The sequence below is a fragment of the Myotis yumanensis genome, unplaced genomic scaffold, assembly GCF_028538775.1.
Source record: "Myotis yumanensis isolate MYYU_CA2020_CCGP unplaced genomic scaffold, mMyoYum1.0.hap1 SCAF_2, whole genome shotgun sequence".
In the NCBI taxonomy this organism is placed as follows: domain Eukaryota; kingdom Metazoa; phylum Chordata; class Mammalia; order Chiroptera; family Vespertilionidae; genus Myotis; species Myotis yumanensis.
The window spans coordinates 104650764-104678261 of NW_027223753.1; the positions used below are offsets into that span (position 1 = coordinate 104650764).

At 43.3% G+C, this 27498-nt stretch overlaps 1 protein-coding gene and 1 pseudogene across 1 annotated transcript in view; one reads left to right on the forward strand and one right to left on the reverse strand.

The window, feature by feature from the left end:
- Positions 1 to 27498, reverse strand: part of SLC9A9 (solute carrier family 9 member A9) — a 766430-nt gene that overhangs the window by 593665 nt on the left and 145267 nt on the right. The gene's annotated exons all lie outside the window — the stretch shown is intronic.
- Positions 22964 to 26026, forward strand: LOC139002019 (large ribosomal subunit protein uL10-like; annotated as a pseudogene).

Below are 27498 nucleotides of genomic sequence, written 5' to 3' on the forward strand. Positions count from 1 at the left end.
CAGGATGCTCTCATAGGAATTGGAAGCATTTTTATTTTATTTTTGGAAGACAGCAGGTAGAATAATTAAGTTTGAGTCACAGAAATAAAAACTTGATTCAGAATTTACTCAATACCTAAAATAAGAACTCTACCAAAGAGAGTTTAAAACTCCCAGGAGTTGTAAAGCTGGGAGGTTAGCGCTGATGACACCTATCAACCTAGAATTTCGAACACATACAGGATAAACATCTATGTATTTGGTTTGTGTAGAAAACGTATTTTGCTTCCGAGTTAATATTGCAATTTCTTCTAATATGCTCTCCTACATTGATATTTTATATCTACCTATAGAAAACACAATTTCCTAACATTTATGTTGGCATTTAGTTTATTTTCTTCTAAATATATAATAAAATTTTACTGTAGAAAATCTGAAAGTGTGGGGAAAGTATAGAGCAAAACAGATTATTGTTGGTCTCCTGCACATTCTAGGAATCACCACCACCATCATCATTCTAATCATGAATACTTACACTATCTAAACACTGTACATGCATTTCTCATTTAGTTCTCACTAAACCCTATGAGATAGTATGCTGGGTTTTTAAAATAATTCTTAAATGATTAGCACTAACTCCCATGCTTTGTTGTGCTTTTCCCTTTGCCATAGGTGTTGGAAGACCAAGAACTGCATGTCCTTACTCCATTACTACCTGGGTTCTCATGCAACTACCTTTTGCCTTCTAGTGTGATGCTCTAGCACTAGAGTAATTAGATTTGGGAGGCAGGAGGGAGTCAGAGCCCATTCTGTTTCTGCCGCAGAGGCAGACATGTAGGCTGCAGTAGAAATTACTCTTTCAGTGGCCTGTGAAACCCAGTTTCCTAAGCTGGGATAGCAGGAAAGTTTCCCACAGCCCCTCACCACTGAGTGGGATCTGAAATTCCCCTACTCTCAGGGGCAAAGTTGTAAAATCTAGTGGCTACCCTCTTGGCTTAGCTCCCCAGCATTCCCAACAGTTTTGTAATCTTCCAAATATTATTACATGCTCTCAGCTTGAAATACCTAGAGTGGATCTGTTTTCTCAACTGAACTGTTAGTGTTATTATTAGCTAAATAATAATATGACTCTTGGGGTATTTTACAGCACCAAAAATTCTCCAATTTTCCAGACACCAACTTGGTGTTCAAAAATTCAATTAAATTTTGACATTATCTTCCTGGAGTTAGCATCACACCCCACACATTACAGGGCTCACTCCCTCAAACCGGCCCCTATTCAGAGTCCAGTCTCAAGTCCTGGGCCACTTGCAGTTCTGACTTACCAGTTATAATCAGTGTCCCACAATCCACTCTCAGTTTAATAATTTGCTAGAATGGCTCCCAGAATGCAGGAAAACTCTTTACTTACTAGTACCCATTTAGTACTAAAGATACCATTTAGAAACAGCCAAACAGAACAGATATATAGGGAGAGGGTAAGGAGCCATAGAGTTTCCAAGCCCGCTCTAGATACACTAACTTTCCAGTACCTTGATATGTTCACCGGCCTGGAAGTTCTTTGAAACCCATTGTTTAGAGACTTTTGGAAGCTCTATTACATAGGCATGATTAATTCAACCATTAGCCACTGGCAACTAAACTTAATCTCCAGCCCCTCTCCCCATCCTCAAGGTTGGGAGTAGAGCTGAAAGTTCCCAAGCTTCTAATCCTGTCTGGTTCTTTCTGGCAACCAGCCCCCACCCTGAAGCTACCTAGAGGACCACCAGAGTCACCTCTTAAGCGTAAACTCAGGCACAGTTGAAAGGAGCTTGTTATGAATAATTGAAGACACTCCTATCACTCTGAAAGTTCTAAGAGTTCTAGGAGTTCTGCGCCAGAAACCCAGGACAAAAACCAATTACAGTCATGTGCCCCTTAGTGACAGGGATAGATTCTAAGAAATTGTTTGGTGATTTCATCCTCATGTGAAAATCATACAATGCACATTACACAAACCTGGATGGTCTAGCTACTATTACTCCTAGGCTGCACAGCATGTTACTGTACAGAAAACTGTAGGCAATTGTGACGCAATAGCAAGTATTTGTGTATCTAAACATACCTAAACATAAAAAGTACAGTAAAAATACAGTGTAAAAGGTAAAATATGGTGCTCCTGTACAGGGCACTTAACAAGAATGGAGTTTGCAGTACTGGAAGTTGCTCTGGGGAGTCAGCAAGTGGTGAGCGAGTGTGAAGGGCAGGGCATTACCGTGCATGACTGTAGACTCATAAACACTGTGCACTTGGGCTACACTACATTGACAAAACACCAGATTAAATCAAGCACAGGAGAAAATTATGCAACAAGAGAGGAGGTCAACATGAGATGCATGAGGCTGCTGACAGTGTAACACAGCGTGTTGTTTCACATCAAACTTTTTTCTATAAGAGAAAAATACCCTCTAAAATAACAACATAAACATATAGTATACTAGATACATAAACCAGCAATGTAGTCTTTTACTATCATCATCGATATTATGTAGTGCACATAATTGTATGTCTATGCTTTTATCTGACTGGCAGCTGCAGGTGTGTTTATAGCAGCATCACCATACATGTGAGTGATGTGCTGCACTCTGACTTTACAATGGCTACATCACTAGGTGGTAGAGATTTTCCAGCTCCATTTTACTCTCATGGGACCATTATTTCATAAATGTGGCCTGTGCTGACAAGAGCGTTATGTGACATATGGCTATATATCTATTTCCCATTGTACCACAACTCCCATTTTATAATGGAGAACAAAAAGATATTAATAAACTCAATTAAGGTCACATGGCTAGAAAGTGTTAGAGCTGAGGTTTCCATGCATTGGGTCTGTACCCAGAGGTAACACATTTAATCCCTATGATAAATGGTATATCACTTTGGCAAAATTTATGCCAGTCTAATTATTTTATTTATTTATTTATTTGTTTGTTTTTTTGTTAATTTATTTTATTGTTTAAAGTATTACAAATGGTAGAACATATGTCTCCTTTAACCCCTATTGACCTCCCCCTGGCCTCCCCCATCCACCCAGCACATACCCTCACCCCCTAGTGTCTGTGTCCATTGGTTATGCTTATATGCATGCATACAAGTCATTTGGTTGATCTCTTACCCCTCTCCAGCCCTCCCCTGCCTTCCCACTGAAGTTTGACAGTCTGTTCAATGTTCTTTGTCTCTATCTATTTTTGTTCATCAGTTTATGATGTCCATTATATTCCACAAATGAATGAGATCATGTGATATTTATCTTTCTCTGACTGGCTTATTTTGCTTAGCATAATGCTCTCCAGCTCCATCCATGCTGTTGCAAATGGTAAGAATTCCTTCTTTTTTACAGCAGCATAGTATTCCATTGTGTAGATGTACCACAGTTTTCTAATCACTCATCTGCTGATGGGCACTCAGGCTGTTTCCAAATCTTAGCTATGGTGAATTGTGCCGCTATGAACATAGGGTGCATATATCCTTTCTGATTGGTGTTTCTGATTTCTTGGGATATATTCCTAGAAGTGGGATTACTGGGTCAAATAGAAGTTTCATTTTTAATTTTTTGAGGAAACTCCATACTGTTCTCCACAGTGGCTACACCAGTCTGTATTCCCACCAGCAGTCAAGAGGGTTCCCTTTTCTCCGCATCCTCTCCACCAGTCTAATTTTTATCTATTTGACCCATACCATTTATAAAACATTGCCATTTGCTACTTTTTACATAAAATCATAGGATTTTTTCATTTATACATACACTAGAGGCCCAGTGCATGGATTCATGCAAGGGTGGGGTCCCTAGGCCTGGCCTGTGATCAGGGCCAATAGGGGCCATCTCTCCCAGTCCTGATCGGGGCTGGGCCAATCGGGGCCTGTGGCCCAGGGGGAGGGATGAGGGGAGGAACTGTAAGAGGTTGGCCAGCTGCAGAAGGTTGGCTGTGGTAGCACACTGACCACCAGGGGGCAGCTCCTGCATTGAGTGTCTGCCCCCTGGTAGTCAGTGAGCATCATAGCAAGTGGTCAATGGGGCATTCTGGTTATTGCGTTTGTTCAGCTCATTCAGTCATAATGGTCACTTAGGCTTTTATATACATAGTTATATGTAATATATGTCATATTATTATTACTTGTAACCAGATTATTGTTTTGAACTGTCATAGGTTGGAATTCTGAACCTGAAGTAGGATTCCAAATTGGCTGTGGATTAAAAGTAGATGTGGTGTGATGTAGATGGGAGTGTATTGATGGCACAGGAGCCAGCTGAAAGAGTTCCCAATGGCCAAAGGTGAAATAATTTGAGCAAAGATATTAAGTAGTATTGGGTTATAACTCAAAGTATAAAATAAATATCCATGCGCCCATACTGAAATAAATAAACAACTGAATAAATTAGATGGGGGAGAAGATACAAATCTCTTCTTGTAGAAGAAATCCAAAAAAGTATGCAGATACTCCATCAAAAGGAAGGGGAACAAAGCTGTCCACCACCTGGGCTGCACAGTGACCACCTTCCAAAGAGTGCAGTGTGGAAGGGGCTGGGAGAGTGACTTCATGGTGGAGAAGCTGGACTTGCAAACACTGACTAAGGCAGCTGACCAAGGTCAACACCAAGTCATAAATCATGTGGGTAGTTTGTATCCCTGATATAGTGTGGTGAAAATGGCACTTCACCTCTGTGATCTCTCTCAACACCCCCCCCCCCCCCCAACCAATAATCCACTTTTAGTCAGACAAATTCCAGTAGAGAGATATTTTATAATATATATAAGCAGTTCTCAACATTGTCCATCATCAAAAGAAAGGGGGGCGGAGAAACTATCACAGTCAAGAGGAGCTAAGGAGACAGGACAACTAACTGTAATGTGGCCTCCTGGGTGGGATCCTGAGACAGAAAAACGACACTAGGTGAAAACTAAGGATATCTGAATAAAGTATGGCCTTTAGGTAATAATGTTTCAATATTGGTTCATTAGTTGTAACAAATGTACCAAAATGATATAATATGTTAATTATAAGGGAAAAGCGTGTGTAGAGTGGGGCAGATGTAATGGGAACCAGCTGTACTGCCTGTTCAATTTTTCTGTAAATATATAACTACTCTAAAATATAGCCTAGTACTTACAAAATTAAAAAAATATATATATTGCACCTCTTCACAAGCCTCCTACCTGTTCCCAACAAGTGTTCTTCAGCTCATTCCAGTAGGGCTGCTGGACGAGCTGTGCTAATTTATGCCAGTTTAGGAGGGTGATTTGGGCTGAAACTCAACTCCCACTCTTCTTATACAGCCCATGGCCCAGGGAATAGGCTGCACCACAGTAGGGGCTCCATTGTGTAATTTGCTTAAAGATATTACATGTGCTTATAATTTGAAAAGGCATTGGTGCGTAATAGTTGGTGTATGTCAGTTTCCCATGGCATTCCTAATTATTTCAAGAATAAAAGCCTGAGTGTGGGGAGAAGGCTATTTTTTTCTGCTTCATAATTCTTTAAATATGAATGCAAGTGAGAAATTTGGCTTGACTATCTTCTGACACTTTTAAGCCTCTAAAGGCAGAAATTTGGACCAGATGACTTTCAGGCTTTATGATTCTGTGGATGCAGGTGGTGAGTAGCTAATAGGATTAATTATAATAATAGTAGCTATCAGCAATTAAATACTGAACCCTGTCCCGGGCACCAGAATAGAAGATTCAAAGTAATTTTTGGAAAGTCCAGAATTTTTAGTTCCCCCAGGTAAATGCCAATTCTCAAGTTTGCGTTAGCAGTGGTTGGCAAACTGTGGCTCGTGAGTCACATGCGGCTCTTTGGCCCCTTGAGTGTGGCTCTTCCTAAGCCTTAGGAGTACCCTAATTAAGTTAATAACAATGTACCTACCTATATACTGTTGATATTTGGCTCTGTTGACTAATGAGTTTGCCGACCACTGTGCATAACAATATCCTAGTTTGCCTTTGCTTGCAGTGTCCTCAGACATCCACTCAGCTGGTAGAGACCTGCTGATGCCACTGTCCTCTTTATAAACTCTGGAAAAACTGCATTCTTCATGGTCCCCTTGACTGAGGAGACAGACTCTCACAGTCTCTGCACATGGCTCCCTGATCAGGGACCCAGGCTGTGTTAATCAGAGATGACGGTTACCTGTACACACTGTTTTCCTCACAGGTGTCTCTAAGATCCCCTTTGAGCTGAGCCACAGTGACAGAAACCTTGACTCTCACCCAGAACTCCATTACTGCCCACTCACCAGCTGCCCAGGCCCCACACCTGTGCCTCTCACTATTAAAACAAAGCCTGATCCTTCCTCCCTATCTGATTTATTTATTTATTTATTTATTTATTTATTTATTTATTTATAATTAAATTGAATGGGGTGACACTGATCAACATGAACACATAGGTTTCAGATGTGGGTTTCTATGTTACAAGATCTGTATATTGCACCGTGTGTCCAACACCCAAAATCAAATCTCCTGTCGCCTTATATTAAGATCCCCTTTCTCCCTCGCCACTTTCCTATGGTAAACACCACACTGCTGTTTGTGTGCATGAGTTTCATACCTCATATATGATGAAATTATATGGTTCTTAGCTTTTTCTGACTGACTTATTTCACTTAGCATAATGTTCTGAAGGTCCATCCATGTTGTTGCAAATTACGATATATCATCTTTTCTTATGGCTGAGTAGTATATACCACATCTTCTTTATCCAGTCCTCTATTGCAGGACACTTTGGCTGTTTCCATGTCTTGGCCACTGTGAATAATGCTGCAGTGAACAACCCCCCTATTTGATTTAGATAATAGAATTCACCATTTTATGCTCTAATGGTTTTTTTAATATATTTTTTATTGCTTAAATTATTACAAAGAGTATTACATATTTCTCCTTTTTTTCCCCCGCCCTTGACAATCCCCTGGCCTCCCCTACCCCCCAGTGTCTTATGTCCATTGGTTATGCTTATATGCATGCATACAAGTCCTTTGGTTGATCTCTTACCCCCCTCCTCCCTGCCCCCTCAACCTCCCCAGCCTTCCTGCTGTAGTTTGACAGTGTGTTCGAGGCAACTCTGCCTCTGTATCTATCATTGTTCAAAAGTTTATAATGGTCTCTATTATCCATGAATGAGTGAGATCATGTGGTATTTTTCCTTCATTGACTGGCTTATTTCACTTAGCATAATGCTCTCCAGTTCCATCCATGCTGTTGCAAATGGTAAGCATTCCTTCTTTTTTACAGCAGCACAGTATTCCATCGTGTAGATGTACCAAACTTTTCTAATCCATTCATCTACCGATGGGCACTTAGGCTGTTTCCAAATCTTAGCTATGGTGAATTGTGCTGCTATGAACATAGGGGTGCATATATCCTTTCTGATTGGTGTTTTTGGTTTCTTGGGATATATTCCTAGAAGTGGGACCACAGGGTCAAATGGGAGTTCCATTTTTAGTTTTTTGAGGAAACTCCATACTGTCTTCCATAGTGGCTGCACCAGTCGGCATTGCCACCAGCAGTGCACAAGTGTTCCTTTTTCTCCACATCCTCTCCAGCACTTGTCGTTTGTTGATTTGTTGATGATAGCCATTCTGACAGGTGTGAGATGGTACCACATTGTTGTTTTGATTTGCATCTCTTGGATGATTAGTGACTTTGAGCATGTTTTCATATGTCTCTTGGCTTTCTGAATGTCCTCTTTTAAAAGGTGTCTATTTAGGTCCTTTGCCCATTTTTTGATTGGATTGTTTATCTTCCTTTTGTTAAGTTGTATGAGTTCCCTATAAATTTTGGAGATTAGGCCCTTATCAGATATAATGTTGGCAAATATGTTCTCCAATGTAGTGGGCTTTCTTGTTGTTTTGTTGATGGTTTCTTTTGCTGTGCAGAAACTTTTTATTTTGATGTAGTCCCATTTGTTTATTTTCTCTTTAGTTACCAATGCCTTAGGGTCTGTATCGGGGAAGAAATTGCTTTGGCATATGTCTGAGATTTTGTTGCCTTTGGATTCTTCTAGTATTTTTATGGTTTCCCGTCCTATATTTAAGTCCTTTATCCATTTTGAGTTTATTTTTGTGTATGGTGTAAGTTGGTGGTCTAGTTTCATTTTCTTGCATGTATCTGTTCAATTTTCCCAACACCATTTATTGAAGAGACTCTCTTGACTCCATTGTATGTTCTTGCCTCCTTTGTCAAATATTAATTAAGCATATTGGTTGGGGCTGATTTCTGGGCTCTCTATTCTATTCCATTGATCTATATGTCTGTTCTTGTGCCAGTACCAGGCAGTTTTGAGAACAGTGGCTTTGTAATATAGCTTGATATCTGGTATTGAGATCCCACCTACTTTGTTCTTTCTCAGGATTGCTGCAGCTATTCGGGGTCGTTTTTTATTCCAGATGAATTTTTGGAGAGTTCTTTCTAGGTATGTGAAGTATGCCGTTGGTATTTTAATGGGAAGTGAGTTGAATTTATAGATTGCTTTGGGCAGTATGGACATTTTAATGATGTTGATTTTACCAATCCAAGAACATGGTATGTTCTTCCATCTGTTTATGTCTTCCTCTATCACTGTTTTCAACGTCCTGTAGTTTTCTGAGTAGAGGTCTTTTACCTCTTTAGTTAAGTTTATTCCTAGGTATCTTAATTTTTTTGGTGCGATGGTAAATGGGATTGTTTTTTTAGTCTCTCTTTCTGCAAGTTCACTATTGGTGTATAGAAATGCCATAGATTTCTTGGCGTTAATTCTGTATCCTGCTACATTTGCCGAATTCTTTTATTAAGTCTAATAGTTTTTTGATGGAGTCTTTAGGGTTTTTTAAGTATAATATCATGTCATCTGCAAATAAGGACAGTTTTACTTCTTCTTTTCCAATTTGGATACCTTTTATTTCTTCTTCTTCTCTAATTGCAATGGCTAATACTTCCAGTACTATGTGGAACAGGGGTGGTGAGAGTGGGCATCCCTGTCTTGTTCTTGTTCTTAGGGGAAATGGTGTTAGTTTATGTCCATTGAGTATGATGTTGGCTGTGGGTTTTTCATATATGGCTTTTATTATGTTGAGGTTTGATCCTTCTATTCCCACCTTGCTGAGAGTTTTTATCAAATATGGGTGTTGAATTTTGTCAAATGCTTTTTCTGCATCAATTGATATGACTATGTGGTTTTTTTCCTTCAATTTGTTTATGTGATGTATCACGTTTATTGATTTGCAGATACTGTACCATCCTTGCATCCCTGGGATAAATCCTACTTGGTCATGGTGTATGATCTTTCTGATGTACTGCTGGATCCGATTTGCTAAGATTTTGTTGAGGATTTTGGCATCTATGTTCATGAGGGTTATTGGCCTGTAATTCTCTGTCCTTGTGTTGTCTTTTTTTTTTTTTTTTTGGATACTTTATTTATTTTTTTAATTAAATTTTTATTGTTCAGATTACATTTGTTCCCCTTCCCCCCCCCCATAACTCCCCTCCTTCCAGTTCCCGCCCCACCCTCCGCCCTCACTCCCCACCCACTGTCCTCATCCATAGGTGCACGATTTTTGTCCAGTCTCTTCCCGAATCTCCCATTCCCCTTTCCCCCCCAAGAATAGTCAGTCCATTCCCTTTCTATGTCCCTGATTCATTATAATCACCAGTTCATTCTGTACATCAGATTATTTATTCACTTGATTCTTAGATTCACTTGTTGATAGATGCATGTTTGTTGTTCACAATTTGTATCTTTACCTTTTTCTTCTTCCTCTTCTTAAAGGATACCTTTCAGTATTTCGTATAATACTTGTTTAGTGGTGATGAACTCCTTTAGCTTTTCCTTATCTGTGAAGCTCTTTATCTGACCTTCAATTCTGAATGATAGCTTTGCTGGATAAAGTAATCTTGGTTGTAGGTTCTTAGTATTCAGCACTTTGAATATTTCTTGCCATTCCCTTCTGGCCTGCAAAGTTTCTGTTGAGAAATCAGCTGACAGTCGTATGGGTATTCCCTTGTAGGTAATTGAGTCTCTTTCTCTTGCTGCTTTTAAGATTCTCTCTTTGTCTTTTGCTCTTGGCATTTTAATTATGATGTGTCTTGGTGTGGTCCTCTTTGGATTCCTTTTGTTTGGGGTTCTCTGCGCTTCTTGGACCTGTAAGTCCATTTCTTTCACCAGGCGGGGGAAGTTTTCTGCCATTATTTCTTCAAATAGGTTTTCATTATCTTGCTGTCTCTCATCTTCTGGCACTCCTATAATTCTGATATTAGTCCGCTTGAAGCTGTCCCAGAGGCTCCTTACACTATCTTCGTATTTTTGGGTTCTTTTTTCATTTTGCTTTTCCAGTTGGGTGTTTTTTGCTTCTTCGTATTTCAAATCTTTGGTTTGATTCTTGTGCTCCTCTGGTCTGCTATTGGGTATAGTATTCTTTATTTCAGTCCGTGTATGCTTACTTTCTGATTTCTTTATCGTAGCATCGAGGGTCTCATTAGTTTTCGTGAGGCTCTGCTCAAGTTTATTGCAAGCCCTCAAAATTGCGATTTTTAGCTCCATATCCTCCATTTCTGTCATGTTTTTTTGTCTCCACATCTTTTATGCTTTCTTGGTGAACCCCCTTGTGGTCTTTGTGCACAGTCTTGTTCTAGTTAAGCCTTAATTGTTGTAGTTAATACTAGAGGGATTTGACCACCAGGCCGACTGGCTGTGAGAATCAGCTGTGGGAAAACTTCTGTCCTCTGGGGAGGTGCTAATCTAGCCTTTGCCTGAGGCGATCGGCAAATGGCTCTGCGCAGGGCTTGGGAGGGGCGGGATCAACAGGGCGGGGGGAGGGAGCAGCTATGGCTGCTCTCAGTCCGTCCCCAGGGGCTCTGCCTCTCTGTCCCAGCAACCGCTGCAAACCTCGGAGGGACCGTAGCCAGACAGTCCCGCTTCTCCCGTTTGAGTCTGGGTCCCTAGAGACTCGCCCGGATCTGTAGCCCAGAGTCTGAGACTCCCTCCTGATTGGAAACGACAACCGTGCCCTCAGCCACCAGCCCGCTTTGCGCGCACCACCACACCACCGTACCTTTAAATTTTCCACACTGCGCCTCTTTTGAGCCTCGTAATGCTGTTGTTTTTCCTTCTAGTTGAAGAGTCTCTCCTCAGCCAGCCTTCCTGTGGTTCTGGTTGATGTCTGTTCCGTCTTTTAGTTGTATTTTTGAAGTGGTTGTTTGCGGCAGCAGTCTCCGGTGTTTACCTATGCCGCCATCTTCGATTCTCTCCTTGTGTTGTCTTTACCTGGTTTTGGTATTAGGGTGATGCTGGCTTCATAGAATGAGCTTGGAAGTGTTCCTTCCTCTTGGATTTTTTGTAGTAGTCTGAGGAGGATAGGTTTTAGTTCTTCCTTGAATGTTTGGTAAAACTCCCCTGTGAAGCCGTCTGGCCCTGGGCTTTTGTTTGCTGGAAGCTTTTTGATGACTGCTTCAATTTCTTCCATAGTTATTGGCCTGTTCAGATTTTTAGATTCTTCCTGATTAAGTTTTGGAATGTTGTATTTTTCTAGAAATATGTCCATTTCCTCCAGGTTGTCTAGTTTGTTGGAGTAGAGTTGTTCATAGTATTTTTTAACAATCATTTGTATTTCTGTGGGGGCTGTTGTTATTTCGCCTCTATCATTTCTGATTTTGTTTATTTGGGTCCTCTCTCTTTGCTTCTTGGTGAGCCTGGCTAGAGGTTTGTCAATCTTGCTTATCCTTTCATAGAACCAGCTCTTGGTTTCATTGATTTTCTGTATTGTATTTTTGGTCTCTATGTCATTTATTTTTGCTCTAATCTTTATTATCTCCTTCCTTCTGCTCACTCTGGGCTTTTCTTGTTGCTCTCTTTCTAATTCTTTGAGCTGTAGAGTTAGATGATTTACTACCATTTTTTCTTGTTTGTTGAGGTAGGCCTGTAGAGCTATAAACTTCCCTCTCAGGACTGCTTTCATTGTGTCCCAAAGGTTTTGGATTGTTGTGTTTTCATTGTCATTAGTTTCCAGGATGTTTTTAATTTCTTCTTTGATCTCATTGGTAACCCAATCAATATTTAATAACATGTTATTCAGCTTCCAAGTGTTTGAGTATTTTGGGTTATTTTTATTGTAGTTTATTTCTAATATTATGCCCTTGTGGTCTGAGAAGATGGTTGGTATGATTTCAATCTTCTTGAATTTGGGGAAACTTTGTTTGTGACCCAATATGTGGTCTATTTTTGAAGATGTCCCATGAGCACTTGAGAAGAACGTATATTTTGTGGCTTTGGGGTGCAGTGTTCTGAAGATGTCAATTAAGTCCATCTGATCTAGTGAGTCATTTAGGATTGCTGTTTCTTTGCTGAGTTTTTGTCTAGCGCATTTATCCACTGATGTCAGTGGTGTATTACAGTCCCCTACTATGATTGAATTGTTGTCGATCTCTCCCCTGATATCTTCCAGGACTTTTCTTATGTATGTGGGTGCTCCTGCATTGGGTGCATATATGTTTATCAGGGTTATATCCTCTTGTTGTATTGATCCCTTTAGTATTATGAAGTGGCCTTCCTTATCTCTTGTTATGGCCTTCACTTTGAGGTCTATTTTGTCAGATATAAGTATTGCTACCCCAGCTTTTTTTTCCTTTCCATTTGCGTGAAAGATATTTTTCCATCCCTTCACTTTCAGTCTGTGTGAGTCCCTTCTAATGAGGTGGGTCTCTTGTAGACAGCAGATGTATGGGTCATGTTTTTTTATCCATTCAGCCACTCGATGTCTTTTATTTGGAGCATTTAGTCCATTTACATTTAAAGTTATTATTGAAAGGTACTTGTTTGTAGCTATTTCTTTTTGTGTGTGTGGCTGTTTTCTTCCTGGGCTTTTTATTTCTTCTTTTTACTCCAGTCCCTTTAGTGTTTCTTGCATTGCTTGCTTGGTGGTGATGAACTCCCTTAGCCTTTTTTTGTCTGTGAAGCTTCTTATTTCCCCTTCAATTTTGAATGATAGCCTTGCTGGATAGAGTATTCTTGGGTTCAGTCCTTTGCTTTGCATCACTTTGTAAATTTCTGTCCATTCTTTTCTGGCCTGATGTGTTTCTGTTGAGAAATCGTTTGATAATCTGATGGGGGAATCCCTTGTATGTAACTTTCCGTCTGTCTCTTGCAGCCTTTAAGATTCTCTCTTTGTCTTGTACATTTGCCATCGTTATTATGACGTGTCTTGGTGTCGGTCTTTTGGGGTTCATCTTGCCTGGGACTCTCTGTACTTGTGTAACTTTTTTCTTCCCCATATCTGGGAAGTTTTCTGTCATTATTTCTTCAAATAGATTTTCTAATCCTTGCTGCTTTTCTTGTTCTTCTTGCAGCCCTATTATGCGTATGTTACTTCGTTTCATATTGTCCCGAAGCTCCCTTAGGCTCTCCTCCTGATTTTTAATTTTTTTCTCCAGTTGCTGTTCAGATTGAGCTTGTTTCTCTGCCTTATCTTCTAACTCACTAATTCGGTCTCACTAGTCTGCTGTTGAAACTTTCCATGGTGTTTTTGATTGTAGCTATATCACTTTTCATTTCTTCCTGATTCTTGCATAGGTTGTTGATTTTCTCATCCATCCGGTGAATGAATTGTACAACCATTATTCTGAATTCTTTTTCTGTCATGTTGCATGCTTCAACTTCATTAATTTCCTTTCTTGGTGATTCCTCATTGTCTTTCCTCTGGGTGTTGTGTCGTCTCTTCATTCTGAGTATCTCCTGATGGTTCAAAGGTGGAGTTGCGTGGGCCTGGGCCGTGTGCAGTGGGAGGCTCCCACCACCCTAATGTCACTGAAGAGCTCTGACACTAAGATGTGTGGTTGTTGTTGGTTGGTGGGAACCAGGCTTGCTCTGTGTCAGTGTTGCCAGCACTCAATGTGGCCTTGCACGTGCCCTTAGAATTAGGGACCCTGCCTGCACTGTGCTGAAATAGAGGCCCCCCTGGAGCGTGTTGAAAACCAGAGCCCCCTAGCTTGCGCCAGGAGTCAGAGTTCCCCAAGAGTCCAGTATCAGAGTCTTTGTTGCTTCGCGCTACCTCGCCTTGAGAATCAGGGTCCCTGTGTGCCCTTGCACCAGGAATTGGATTCACTGGCTCTTAGTATGAATGCACAGGGAATCAGGATCTCAGGCACAGGTGATAAGAAACACAGTCAAGTCACTGGTGCTTGGTGCTGCCTCCTGCCCTGAGAAACAGGGTCCCTGGGCCTGTGCTAGGCGGACAAATTCCCATTCGCGCGATTGCTCCCAGCCCAGGGCTCTGATGCCAGCAGTGCATGCAGGATCAGTTCCTGGTGGTGCGCGCACTTATGCTCCCAGCCCAGGGCTCGGAAGCCCGCAGTGCGAGTAGGATCAGTTCCAAGGTGCTCGCGCACTTCCAGGCCAAAGTTCCTGCAGCGCTGAGGCCCTGGCAAGGGGTAGGTCTATCAGTTAGTTACTCTGGTGTTGCCTGAGAACCTGGGGGAAGGGGAGATGGGCTCTGTTACTCACGGATCTGCCGCAGGGATTTCTGAACTTTTGGTGTCAGAAGGTCTGTAGCTGTGGTCGCAGGTCTCTGTCCCCAGTAGCTGCAGGGTCCTGGTATGCGTCTGAGATCAGACTGGGTGGTGCTGAGGCCAGGATCCTAGTCTCAAGCAGCTCTGTTTCCCAAGATGGCGTGGTAGCTGTGCCTTTGCTGGCCGCCCAGGAGTGTCCGCGCCGGGAGAGGGACTCCGCCGCCTAAGACTGCCGGTTTTAGCAGCCCCTTAGAAGACCTGCAGAGTCCAACTGTCCCTAGCTCATACACACTCACCACACACGTCCACACACTCCTCTATCACTTCCTTGCACTCTCACACTCTCTCCCTCCCTACCTTCCTGCTGGTCGCCATTTTTTCCGAGTCTGACCTGCTCTAATGGTTTTAACAGACTTCAAAATCTCCACTGGTCTAGTAGCAATTTTAGTCAAAATAATTAAGTGAAAAACAGTTTAAAATGTTTCCTGAATTAAGCAAATGAATAATGATTAAGTCTGATTAAGTGGAGAATCAGAGAAAAGGGGTGTGAGCCAGGAGTAGTTTTTAGATCAGGTATTTACTGTGCCAGAGTGGAGAGGAATAGGAAAGGTTAGATCAGTGGTTCTCAACCTTCCTAATGCTGCAGCCCTTTAATACAGTTCCTCATGATGTGGTGACCCCCAACCATAAAATTATTTTCGTTGCTACTTCATAACTGTAATTTTGCTACTGTTATGAATCATAATGTAAATATCTGATATGCAGGATGTATTTTCATTGTTACAGATTGAACATAATTAAAGCATAGTGATTAATCACAAAAACAATATGTAATTATATATGTGTTTTCCGATGGTCTGGTCTTAGGTGACCCCTGTGAAAGGGTCGTTCGACCCCCAAAGGGGTCGCAACCCACAGGTTGAGAACCGCTGGCTTAGCTGGTCCTTATCTGAGGTAGATCACCTGGGAACACCTTGGTTAGATGTGGTGGATAGTTAGGCATTTGTTTTTAAATTAGTCCAAGTCTAATGGCAATTAAGGACCATTTGTTCAACTTAAGCATCCTTGTTTACTGCTTCAAATTGAATGACGGAAGCTTTTTAAAGAGAGTTTGACCTTTACACAAAGGAGCTTGTTCAATTTAACCTCCACTTTATATAACTGGCATATAAAATACACTAGTTTGATGCTCAAGCAAAGATTCAAAGGAGAGATGAAGCTCCTAGACAAAATACTGCATAGAAATTGATAAATGCAAAATACTAACCAGTGAGCATATTTAAGCAAGCAATACATGTCTTTGTAGTAAGCTTTTTTGGTTGCAAAGTATTAAAGATATTTTTAGTGTTGAAGTACAGATAAAAAGACTCTAGGAAAAATGAGAGATTTTCAAATGACCAATTACAATTATCACAGTTTTATCTCTTAGACTGCTCTCATTTTAAAGCAGCACTATTTTTCTAAGTTCATTTTTACTCCTGTATTATAACTCTAACTATGAATAACCAAGGAATCTGGAGAGACCCTGAAGTCCCTTCCTGAAAGCTTCGCAGTTGTGCACTTTGGCCTGCTCTTAATGTCTCCGGTAAAAATGTCACCAATCCTGGAACACTAGGGCTGCTGTTCATTTTTCATACCATGCGAGGTGCTGACATTTATATCTATTGTGTGACAAGCAATGGGGAGAAATTGTTGTATGCTGGGGTCCAACCCCAGCGGGTCCAGGGGTTCCCCAAGGTGTGGACAGAGTCGGCGAAAAAGGAATGGCACGGGGTCAGCATTCAGTTGATCAGCATAGCGAGGTTCTCCCTCCAGGATCTCAAGCCAGGAACTCCAGCCGAGTTCTGGTCTCCAGCGAAGTTCTGGTTAGGATCCAGCCAAGTTCTGGTCAGGATCTCCAGCCAGGTTCTGTAGCCATGTTCTCTCTCTAGGTTCTGTGTCTAGGTTCTGTGTCTAGGTTCTGTCTAGGATCTCCAGCCAAGTCCTGTCTCTAGGTTCTGTGTCTAGGTTCTCTCTCTAGCTTCTCTCTCTTGCTGTCTTGTTACATCTGTATTTATACCAGTTGATTTTAATCCTATCAACTTCTATTCCAAAGGTTAGGGTGTTTCTTATCTCCATTCCAGGGAGTAAAGATTATGTAGCTTAAGCATGATTAACTACCCACCTGGCACTTAGTTAAGGGGTTTTATCTCCTCCCTAACTTCAGGGAAAAATCCCTACCTGGGGAAACAACCTTTCTCAGAGAGGTGACCTTGGTTAAAACACATAGCACTAAGGGGAGCAAACATATCAAGAACAGTATGCCACAAACACCAGGTCCCCCGAAACATACGCTGTGCAGATGTTTCTTCTCTGCAGCGACTGTGTCAAGCAGCAAGGATGGACCGACTCCCGGAAAATTCCCCCTTTTTTATTTTTTAAATGATAGCGCATGTAAATCAGTGGCCACCTCTCGGATTGGGTTGTTTAAGACTCAGAAGAAGACTGACAAGCAATGATAGCGAGCGTAGCTATAAACTTAGTGGATGGAGTGCACAAGGAGCCTTGTTTCTATAGAAGGTTACTGGTCTCTTCAGTCAAGGGATTTCAGCTATCCTCAAGTCGGTGGTTTGATTGTCCTTGTTGATCTGACTAGCGGGCGGCGTCATTGGCGACAGGCTTCCTGAAGCGTCAGCAAGTTGAAGGGCTGCATCAAAGGGTCCATCAGGGCGGAGTCAGCTGTGTCCTCTGGGTTGGCCGATATGGATGATACCGGGGAGGAGGATGAAGTGGAGATGGAGGGTGGTGTGACATAAGGTCAGATTAGACGGTCTGGAATCCACACAGGTGGGTCTGCGTCCTGTGGCAATATACAAGCATATCCTCTCCCCCAGGTTAAAAGTACATCAGGTCCCTTCCAGGCTCCTGTAAGTAAGTCTTTCCATTTGATGAAATAAGTGAGTTTCTGCTAAATGAAAGTTTCTTTTGCTGATTTACTCAGAGTCCTAGGACTTGGCTGAGAGAGTAGCTTCCACTTCCTGCTTTTCTACCATCTGTTGGGCCTCAGTTGTTAACTTCTTCAGCTGACCCTATGTTGGCACCTCAGTCCCTTGCATAGCCTTTCTTTTCTTCTTTTTTCCACTTTTCTGTCATCGGGGCAACTCTAAGTCTTTGGAACGATGGGACAAGGAGCTTCTCTGGGTCCATTGTGGTGACGCACGTAATGCATTTACTCAATCCAAGGCAGGCATTAAGAAGAAAAACCCCAAATGCTCTCTTGTATCCATTTTAAGAGTAGGATTGGCGCTTTCCGCTATTACCTGAGTCCTGATCTATCACCCCAGGGAGAGCTTTCCAATCCTGAACTTTTCCAGGGTGGAAAGGCTGCAGTGGGGTTAAGGATAAGGCTCCTTGGTCCTACCTTCTGCCATGCCTCTACATTTACCTTTCCGGCACCTTTCCTTCCTCAGAAAAGCATGGACATACTTCTTGTATAAAACATTCCGTCTCTTGCCGAGACCGGTTTGGCTCAGTGGATAGAGCGTCGGCCTGCGGACTGAAAGGTCCCAGGTTCGATTCCGGTCAAGGGCATGTACCTGGGTTGCGGGCACATCCCCAGTGGGAGATGTGCAGGAGGCAGCTGGTCGATGTTTCTCTCATCGATGTTTCTAACTCTCTATCTCTCTCCCTTCCTCTCTGTGAAAAAATCAATAAAATATATTTAAAAAAAAAACAAAAAAACATTCCGTCTGACTGGGCGTAACCTTAACTCCTCTGCTAGCAAGCATATGTGTTAAAAGATCAATACAGAGTCTTCTTTCTTTGGACTCAGTGTGGCACATCTTCTCAATCTAAAGATCAATACAGAGTCTTCTTTCTTTGGACTCAGTATGGCACATCTTCTCAATCTAAGTTCTGTACTATCCACCTTCTGACCCTACTTATCCTCTATAGGGGGGTCTGAAGCACCCTGGTGGAGTCCTATCCGTCCCGAGTGTGGGGGTTCTCAATGGAGGTGGGGGCTTACCTAGAGGAATCCTGTTCCAGGGGTTCCCAAAGGTGTGGACGGAGTCGGCGAACACTATCCACCCTCTTTCTACGGTGGAGTCCTATCCATCCTGGGGGGGGGGGGGCAGCCTTACCTAGGGGTCCCTGTTCGGGCGCCAGATGCTGGGGTCCAACCCCAGCAGGTCCAGGGGTCCCCAAAGGTGAGGACGGAGTCGGCGAAGAATGAATGACATGGAAACTGGTTTCAGTTCATCACCATGGCAAGGTTCTCTCTCCAGGATCTCCAGCGAAGTTCTGGTTAGGAACTCCAACCAAGTTCTGGTCAGGATCTCCAACCAAGTTCTGGTGCCATGTTCTCTTGCTAGGTTCTCCATCCAGCTTCTCCAGCCAGGTTCTAGCCAGGTTCGGTCGCCATGTTCTGTCTAGGTTCTCCAGCCAAGATCTGTAGCCAGGTTCTGTCCAGGATCTTTTGCCATGTTCTCTCGCTAGGTTCTGTGTCTAGGTTCTGTGTCTAGGTTCTGTCTAGGATCTCCAGCCAAGTCCTGTCTCTAGGTTCTGTGTCTAGGTTCTCTCTCTAGCTTCTCTCTCTTGCTGTCTTGTTACATCTGTATTTATACCAGTTGATTTTAATCCTATCAACTTCTATTCCAAAGGTTAGGGTGTTTCTTATCTCCATTCCAGGGAGTAAAGATTATGTAGCTTAAGCATGATTAACTACCCACCTGGCACTTAGTTAAGGGGTTTTATCTCCTCCCTAACTTCAGGGAAAAATCCCTACCTGGGGAAACAACCTTTCTCAGAGAGGTGACCTTGGTTAAAACACATAGCACTAAGGGGAGCAAACATATCAAGAACAGTATGCCACAAACGCCAGGTCCCCCGAAACATACGCTGTGCAGATGTTTCTTCTCTGCAGCGACTGTGTCAAGCAGCAAGGATGGACCAGCTCCCGGCATAAGACGAACAAGTTTCCTGCCTCCAGGAAATTGCATTTCAATTGTAAAGGAAGAAAATAAACACAGGTGATCACTTTGGCAATTGATATTTGTTATTAAAAACACAAAACAAAACATTAAATTGGGGTCAGAATTTTTACTTTACAAGAGGTCCATCTGAGCAGAGACTGGATGAGAAGAAGGAGCTAAGGTAGAACAAGAGAAACACAAGAGCAAAGGCCCAGAGGCAGGAATGGACGTGGAGGTTCCAGGAAGGAAAAAAAGGCCAGTGTGACTGGAGAAATGTGAATATAAGCAACAATCAAAAGATATGCAGGGGTAAATCATATCACCTATAGGCCAGGGCAAGTAAGTGGAATATGATTCCTAATATGGTAGGAAACAATAGAAGATTTTCAGCAGAGAAGACATAATTTCCTGCATGGAGAATAAATTCAGGGCCATGGAAATGGCAGCAGGGACCAGATGGAATCTAGTATAGTAGTTCATGCAGCAGATGATGCTAGTTAGAACTTGGGGTGGGTAGGGAGGAGCTGGCAGTGGTCCATTCTTTACATGACTGAGTGCTCCTTGAGTGTCAGGTACTTTCCTAGGTTCTCTTTTTCCTCCTTTTGGACCCTTATCTCCAGCACTTCAGTCATACATCTTTCACAGGACTTAACACATTGTGTTTTTCATTCTCTCAATTGTTTGTTTCTGTGACTCTCACATGCCAAATTGTGAGCTCTTGGACAACATTTATGAAATATAATTTATCTTTCCACCTTTAAAGCCCAGTGCCATCAGTCTTCAATAAATGTTTTTTAGTTTAATTGAAATGTTGAACTAAATTCAAGACACCTATGTCAAATTCTCAGGAAAAATTGTCACTGGGCCCTACTTATTTGTGTACACTCACGTTTTTAAAAAAGTGTTCAAATAATTTCTTTAGAACATGGTGTGGTTTGCCAGCTCCCTGTCCCAAATAAAAATAGCACTGATTAATATAAACAAAATTAGAAAATAGTTAGCTAGAAATCCTTTCTTTCTCAGTCACCTGCTATCTGTTTTTCTCCCTAAAAATAGAAAAAGATGACCAAACAGAAAGCTTTTGTCATCACTGATGGTCTTCACAGCGTACAGGATGAAAATAATTGTCTGCATATTAACCATGCTGCAAGTCTGATTTTCCTTCAAAAGTGTTATTTTTTGGATCATTTTTTGACTAAATATTATAACTTGGATTATCAGACAATAAAAATGCTGTAGTAGGCTGAACAAGGACCCACAAAGTATCAGGTCCTAATCTCTATAACCTGTAAACGTTATCTGATAGGGAAGCAGGGGCTTTGCAGATGTGATTAAATTAAAAGTCTTGAGGTGGGAGATTATCCCAGGTTTTTCAATCAATTGCATAGATCCTTGTGAGACAGAGGGAGAGGGATATCTGAACACACAGAGAGGAGATGCTGGCCTTGAACTCTGGAGTGATGGGCCCACAGACAAGAGGTGCTAGCAGCCACCAGAAACTGAAGGAAGCCAAGAACTGATTCCCCTCTGAACCACCGGAGGAAGAGCAGTCTGCTGAGACCTTGACTTTGGCCCCGTGATACTGATTTCAGATTGGGCCTCCAGAATTGTGAGACAAGACATTTCTGCTGTCTTATGCTTCCAAATCTACGGTGATTTGTAACAGCAGCTTCAGAAACTAATATAGCAATGTTGTGCTTTGAGTTGCTTTTTCTAAGAATTCTCCTTAGAGCTCTGGTCTGCTTTCTGTCCTCTGTAGCTTCCCACTTCACCCCCCACTGCCCTGGACAAATAGCACCACCCTAAGACCTGAGGAAAAGACTGCCTGTCCAGGGTCTGTGCTGTAGACACCCAACCATTCACCTATCCAGTGAGGTCCCCTCCTCACAGGGTGGAGTGTGTATAGGGCCAAGAAGGTGTGGCCACCCCAAACCTACAACCCTCTTATCCAGGCCACAACACAATATGTGAGATTTTGGGATGCTCTGCCATTAATGAATCGTCCGAACCTGCTCCTGAGACTGGTGGGCCTTTCCCCAAGTCTGAGATGGAGCCAGAGTGGCTGGCAGCTGAGGGTCAGAGACTCACAATCCCACTGAACTTAGAGTCTCAAGAATTCCAAATTGGAGCTGTCATAATACAGTCATAATGCAGGTACATCTGTCAAGATGGAAGTCTGAACATATGTATTTAGCATTCTGCTAGCCTGACTTTCACCTTCAGTATTTAGACTCATGCTATGTGGGTGTCATTTGAGCTCTTGTCCTGGGCCCCACATGTTAAAGACCCACAGAAGGGTGGGGGTGCACTAAGGTGACCTCACAGACTTCCTCTGCATTGCCCAAGTGTCTGAATGCTGCTTGAAAGAGCATTCCATGTGCTTGTTCTTGCTGGAGTTCTCGTACAAGACACGTTGCTCAGACCCCCAGGGGAGAGGTTCCAATGACAAAGACTCAGAGCTTCCCAAACAGACTTGGCATCAAGCTATCTCCATGACCTGTGGCCTGTTCTTTAGGTTCAGGGACCTCAGCTGCCTGTTACCCGCCCTGCTGCTCAGTCTGTACTTTTGCCCTCCAGAGAGCACCCACTTCCACCAACAGCTCCAGGGACCTTTTTAACAAGACAATCAGCTAATCTTACAAAGATTCAATCTTTCCTTGACCAAATTTTAGTCAGGCTCCTGCCCTTTTGTAACTAGGCCCTGTCCTTGGGCCTTGTCCTCAAGACTAAAAAATCCTCCTAAGTTAGTTTATCCTGAATTCTCTGCCAGCAATATCTGATCACCCTGGCCTGCCTCAGCAAGAATCCTATTGAGTTAGTTTAGCCAGAATCTGTCCTCATCCCTGATATTTCCTCTAATAATTTTCATCCACTGAGCTCTGCCCTCTCCTTGGCTATAAATCTCCTCTTGTCTGTGTACTTGGAATTGAGCCCAGTTATGTACTGAGGTCTCTTTTCCCCATTGCAATACTTACTGCTTAAAATCGCTCATGACCACCTGACTACTGTGCTCTGTTTTTCTTTGACACCAGTCCTCCTCAGGACATTGTCCCAGAACATCCCATCACACTGAGAGGGCCACAATCTCCACTCTAGCCCAAAGGACCTGGCTCCTCCCTGACCTCCCCACCTCCCTGCTTCCTCCTTGCCTACCTTTCTCCTACCTTTCTCACCTTCCTTCCTTCTGTTCCTTGAAGGCTCTACATTCATTTCCATTTTAGGGTTCTCTGTGTCGGTCTGGAATGTTCTGCCTGCACATCTCCTCAGCACTGGACCCCTTCTTCCAAGTACCTCCCAGCTCAACTATCACTTCCTCATGTCCCATCCCAAGCTCCTGCCAAACACCTTTGTGTTTGCTTGTCTGTTTAGTTACTGTCTGTCAATTTCTTCTAGTTCAGTGAAGCCCATGACAGAAGGGACTTGCTGACTGGTGCGCTGCTGTCCTCCCAGTGCCCAGCATGGTGCTGGCTCTGTAACTATCTCCTGAACAAACACTTGTCATAGGGTTGCTCTGAGGGTTAAATGCCTAGGTCACCCACCTTACATGAAGCCCTTAGCGATGGTCCTCCTCCTCCCTCCCTCCAACAGGATGTGCCCTTCCGGTCCTCTGGCCACACTACCTCTCACTTTATCTAAGACCCAGAACTTTTCTTACATCATAAACAGAACCTGTTCCTCCCATGAAGCTCTCTGAAGCTTCATTAGGTTACACTTGCTGCTTTTGATTTTGCTTTCTTGATAACAAAGGAGGCCTTTCTCCTTGGAGTTCCTCTTCTTCCTTCAGGCCTAAGCACAAGTATTTCTAGAACTTCTCATGGAATGGTGATAGCTTGTATACTATTCTGTCTTTCCCATGGACATGAGTCCTCTGAAAACAGCAGTCACATCTTACCATTTTTCTCGCCACAAGTGAGAAGCACATCCAATAAACCCAATGAATATGTGTGTTCAATACATCTTTTTGATATCTATAAAATCTAACAACTGATTTCTTCCTGAATGCCTTCATTTGTTCATTCACGTACAGTGTGTAAAAAGTGCAGGGCCACATATGCCCATATGTTTTTATAAAAATTTCTTTATTTACTTGCTTGTCACCACCATCCTCCTTCCAAATGACATATACATGCACGCATGCATGCATACACATACTTTCTTCATAAAAAAGATTTTAGAAGTCTTTAAGGGGTAATGTAAAGTATGAAAGACTTATTTCAACTATATAAAGTAGTTGAAAGAGGAGTAAAAGAAGATATAAAAATAAGATGGTACTAAATGGAGACAGGAATAAAGCTAAAATTATAGGCAGAAATAATCTATCTATATAATAGAGTAATATCCTAATTAAACTGGGACTCCCTAACCCTCACGACCACTTAGCAGGTGGTGGGGTATGGGGGCGGGGCCACAGTGGCCGGGGGACAGGAGCCTGTGATGCCTCCTTTGGAGTTGGGGAGCTAATGACGGACTGGCTCTGGTCCTCCTCCAACAGCCCTCTCCAGCAGGCATGGGGTTGCTGAGACCCAGGCTGGGCCTCCAGCCACAGATCCACAGCTTCGGAGACCGACTCTACCAGGCCGCCTGGAGGCCATGTGGCTGGGCCACAGGGTACCCATTCAAGATGTGACACAGAGAGATGCGGGAGGAAATCCAGAGAATGGGATGTGGGGGTTCAAGACACTTCCTTTGGGCTTTGTCCTTCTTGGTCCTGGTCCTTTTCTTTCAGGCATGGAGGGCAAGCACTGCAGGAAAGGAATGGATGAAGGCTGAATGTGGAAGAAAGGTGACCTAGGTGAGGGTGGAGACCTAGCAGCTGTGAGAGGCCCGGCTGCAGGGCTGCCTGAGTGGTGGCTCCTGGGCAAGCACCATGGCTTCCGCAAAGCTGCTGGCCAGGAGGCGGGCAGACCAAGGGATGCAGAGCGGCCCTGAGGTGGGGGCTATACCAGAGGGGGCTCAGGCAGAGGCAGGGGGCCGGCGCCCGCGGAGAGCCAGGTTCTGCAGTGGCCCCAAGATGTGTGTGGGCCTAGTGGGGAACAAGATGGAAGGACGCTGGGCTGACTGCAGCCCTGAGGTGGGGGTTGAGGGGCAGCGCCACCTCAGCGGAGTGGTGCCACACTGCCAGGTACCCGACTGCTGCAGTTAAGAGAAGCTCCTGCCGCAAACCCGCCCTCGCCCCAGCACCCTGTGCACTTGACAGGCAGCGACTCCTGCTCCTGCCTTGGCCCAAAAGCAAGCCCGAGCCCACCCTGCCCCATGGTGGCGCATGCCTACGTGGTGAGTGTGAAGCCTACCACCTGCTCCCCAGAAGGGGGGGCAGTAGAGAATGGGGGTGGGGGCGGGGGAGAGGAAAGAATGTGGAGCTTCTGCGATGAAGAGGTGCTTGAGAATGAGGCTCAGAAGCCTGAGAGGGAGGTTTGTTCTGTTTGCCTTGCAGCTGCCCCTTAGGAAGGGCGGAGAGCACGGCTGTGACAGCTCCCTGTGCACTGAGTCAAGTTCTACAGCCAACTGGAATTGGCCTCAGTTTCCTGGTCTGGAAAATGGATTAAGTGTGTCCCAGTGCCTTCGTTGACCTTTGAGGGCCAATTGAGATACTATATAAAGAAAATGAGGGCTTCCTCTTGCCAGGTGTCCTCGTGGGAGTGACATCATCTTTAAACCCTGCATGGCAATCCCTGACACACTGCTGTGATGCCAGGGAAGATAGGGTGACCTGGAAGTCCAACTACTTCCTTAAGATCATCCAACTTCTGGATGCAGCAGATCCACATGTCCCTCCTCGGGAAGGCTGTGGTGCTGATGGGCAAGAACACCATGATGCGCAAGGCCATCCGAGGACATCTGGAAAACAACCCAGCTCTGGAGAAACTGCTGCCGCATATCCGGGGGAATGTGGGCTTTGTGTTCACCAAGGAGGACCTCACTGAGATCAGGGACATGCTGCTGGCCAATAAGGTGCCAGCTGCTGCCCGTGTTGGTGCCATTGCCCCTTGTAAAGTCACTGTGCCAGCCCAGAACACTGGTCTGGGGCCAGAGAAGACCTCCTTCTTCCAGGCTTTAGGCATCACCACTAAAATCTCCAGGGACACCATTGAAATCCTGAGTGATGTACAGCTGATTCAGACTGGAGACAAAGTGGGAGCCAGCGCAGCCACAATGCTGAACATGCTGAACATCTCCCCCTTCTCCTTTGGGCTGATCATCCAGCAGGTATTTGACAATGGCAGCATATACAACCCAGAAGTGCTTGACATCACAGAGGAAACTGGATTCCCACTTTCTAGAGGGTGTCTACAATGTTGCCAGCATATGCCTTCAGATTGGTTACCCAACTGTTAAGTCAGTAACCCATTCTATCATCAAGGGTACAAGCGAATTCTGGCTTTGTCTGTGGGGACTGATTACACTTTCCCACTTGCTGAAAAGGTCAAGGCCTTCTTGGCTGATCCATCTGCTTTTGTGGATGCTGCCCCTCTGGCCGCCACCACCACTGCTGCTCCTGCTGCTGCTGCAGCCCCAGCCTAGGTTGAAGCAAAGGAAGAGTTGGAGGAGTTGGACGAGGATATGGGATTTGGTCTCTTTGATTAATTACCAAAAAACAACCAGCTCAGCCAGCTCTATTTGAGAAACAAGGAAATAAAGGCTTACTTCTCTTAAGAGAGAAAGAAAGAAAGAAGAGAAGAGAAGAGAAGAGAAGAGAAGAGAAGAGAAAAGAAAAGAAAAGAAAAGAAAAGAAAAGAAAAGAAAAGAAAAGAAAAGAAAAGAAAAGGAGGGAAGAAGTGAAAAAGAAAAGGAAGGGCGAGCAACACAAAAGGAAGATTGGAAGGAACCTGTAAACCTATTGTCACTTAAATAGGGAATATAGTCAATAGTGTTGTAACGATGGTATGATGCCAGGTGGGTACTGGAAATATCGGGGAACACTTTGTAAAGTATATGATTGTCTAATCACTATTTTGTAACTAATAAAACCTGAAACTAATACAAAATAATATTGAATGTAAATAAATGAAAATAGGAGTGAAATTTTTCTAAATTTCAAAGTTTAAATAAAGGCTGTAAAGGAAGGAAGGGGGAGAATACAAATAGTGTTTTTCATTTTACCACTTTATTGTCTTTTCAGTACATGAAAAAGACAGTTGTCTTTATATGGTGCTTTTATACTTTTCTAAGTCATTATCTCATTTGATGTTCAGGGCAACTTAAAGACAAGATAATTATTCCTTCCACTATTCAAAGAAAAGAAATCTTAGTGTCTGGCCCCAATGATTCAATAGTCACACCCTTATTGTAAAGCAGGGTTAGTGAAAATTTCTGTGAAGGGTCATATCTATACTAATAAAAGCCTTGGGGGCAATCCGGCCAGCAGGGGAGGGCAGTTGGGGCTATCAGGCTGGGAGGGGAGCAGATAGGCATCAATCAGGCCAGCAGGGAAGCAGTTAGGGAGGGATCAGGCTGACAGGCAGAAGTGGTTAGGGGCAATCAGGCAGGCGAGTGGTTAGGATCCAGCAGTCCCGGATTGTGAGAGAGATGTCTGACTGCTGGTTCAGGGATCAGGCCTAAACAGGCAGCTGGACACCCGCCGAGGGGGTACCAGATTGAAGAGGGTGCAGACCGGGCTGAGGGACACCTCCCCCCATGCACAAATTTTATGCACTGGGCCACTAGTCCAAATATAATAAAGAAGTACATTATAGCATTATATAAGCAGGAAAATAATGAAAGTGCCATTTTCTTCATAAAATAGTTAAATATGGCATATATATTTCCTAACTGGACTTAATTTTTTAAGTCTTGATTTTTCCAGGCCTTTATTCACTTCATAAATGCAAATATAGACTGTTAAAAATTGTAAAGCACTTTGTTATTATTATAGATACTGTGAACACGTGGTTTTATTTATTTGCTTGTTATTCTTAATTGATATTCACCAATGCTGCACATACCTCTTTGGCTTATTTGGGAGCCTTGCAGTGTTGTGATGTTAAGAACAGATAGCTATAGTGTCATTCTTTATCTCACACAAGCACATGTTTATTTGTTTATATCCTTTTAGGAAA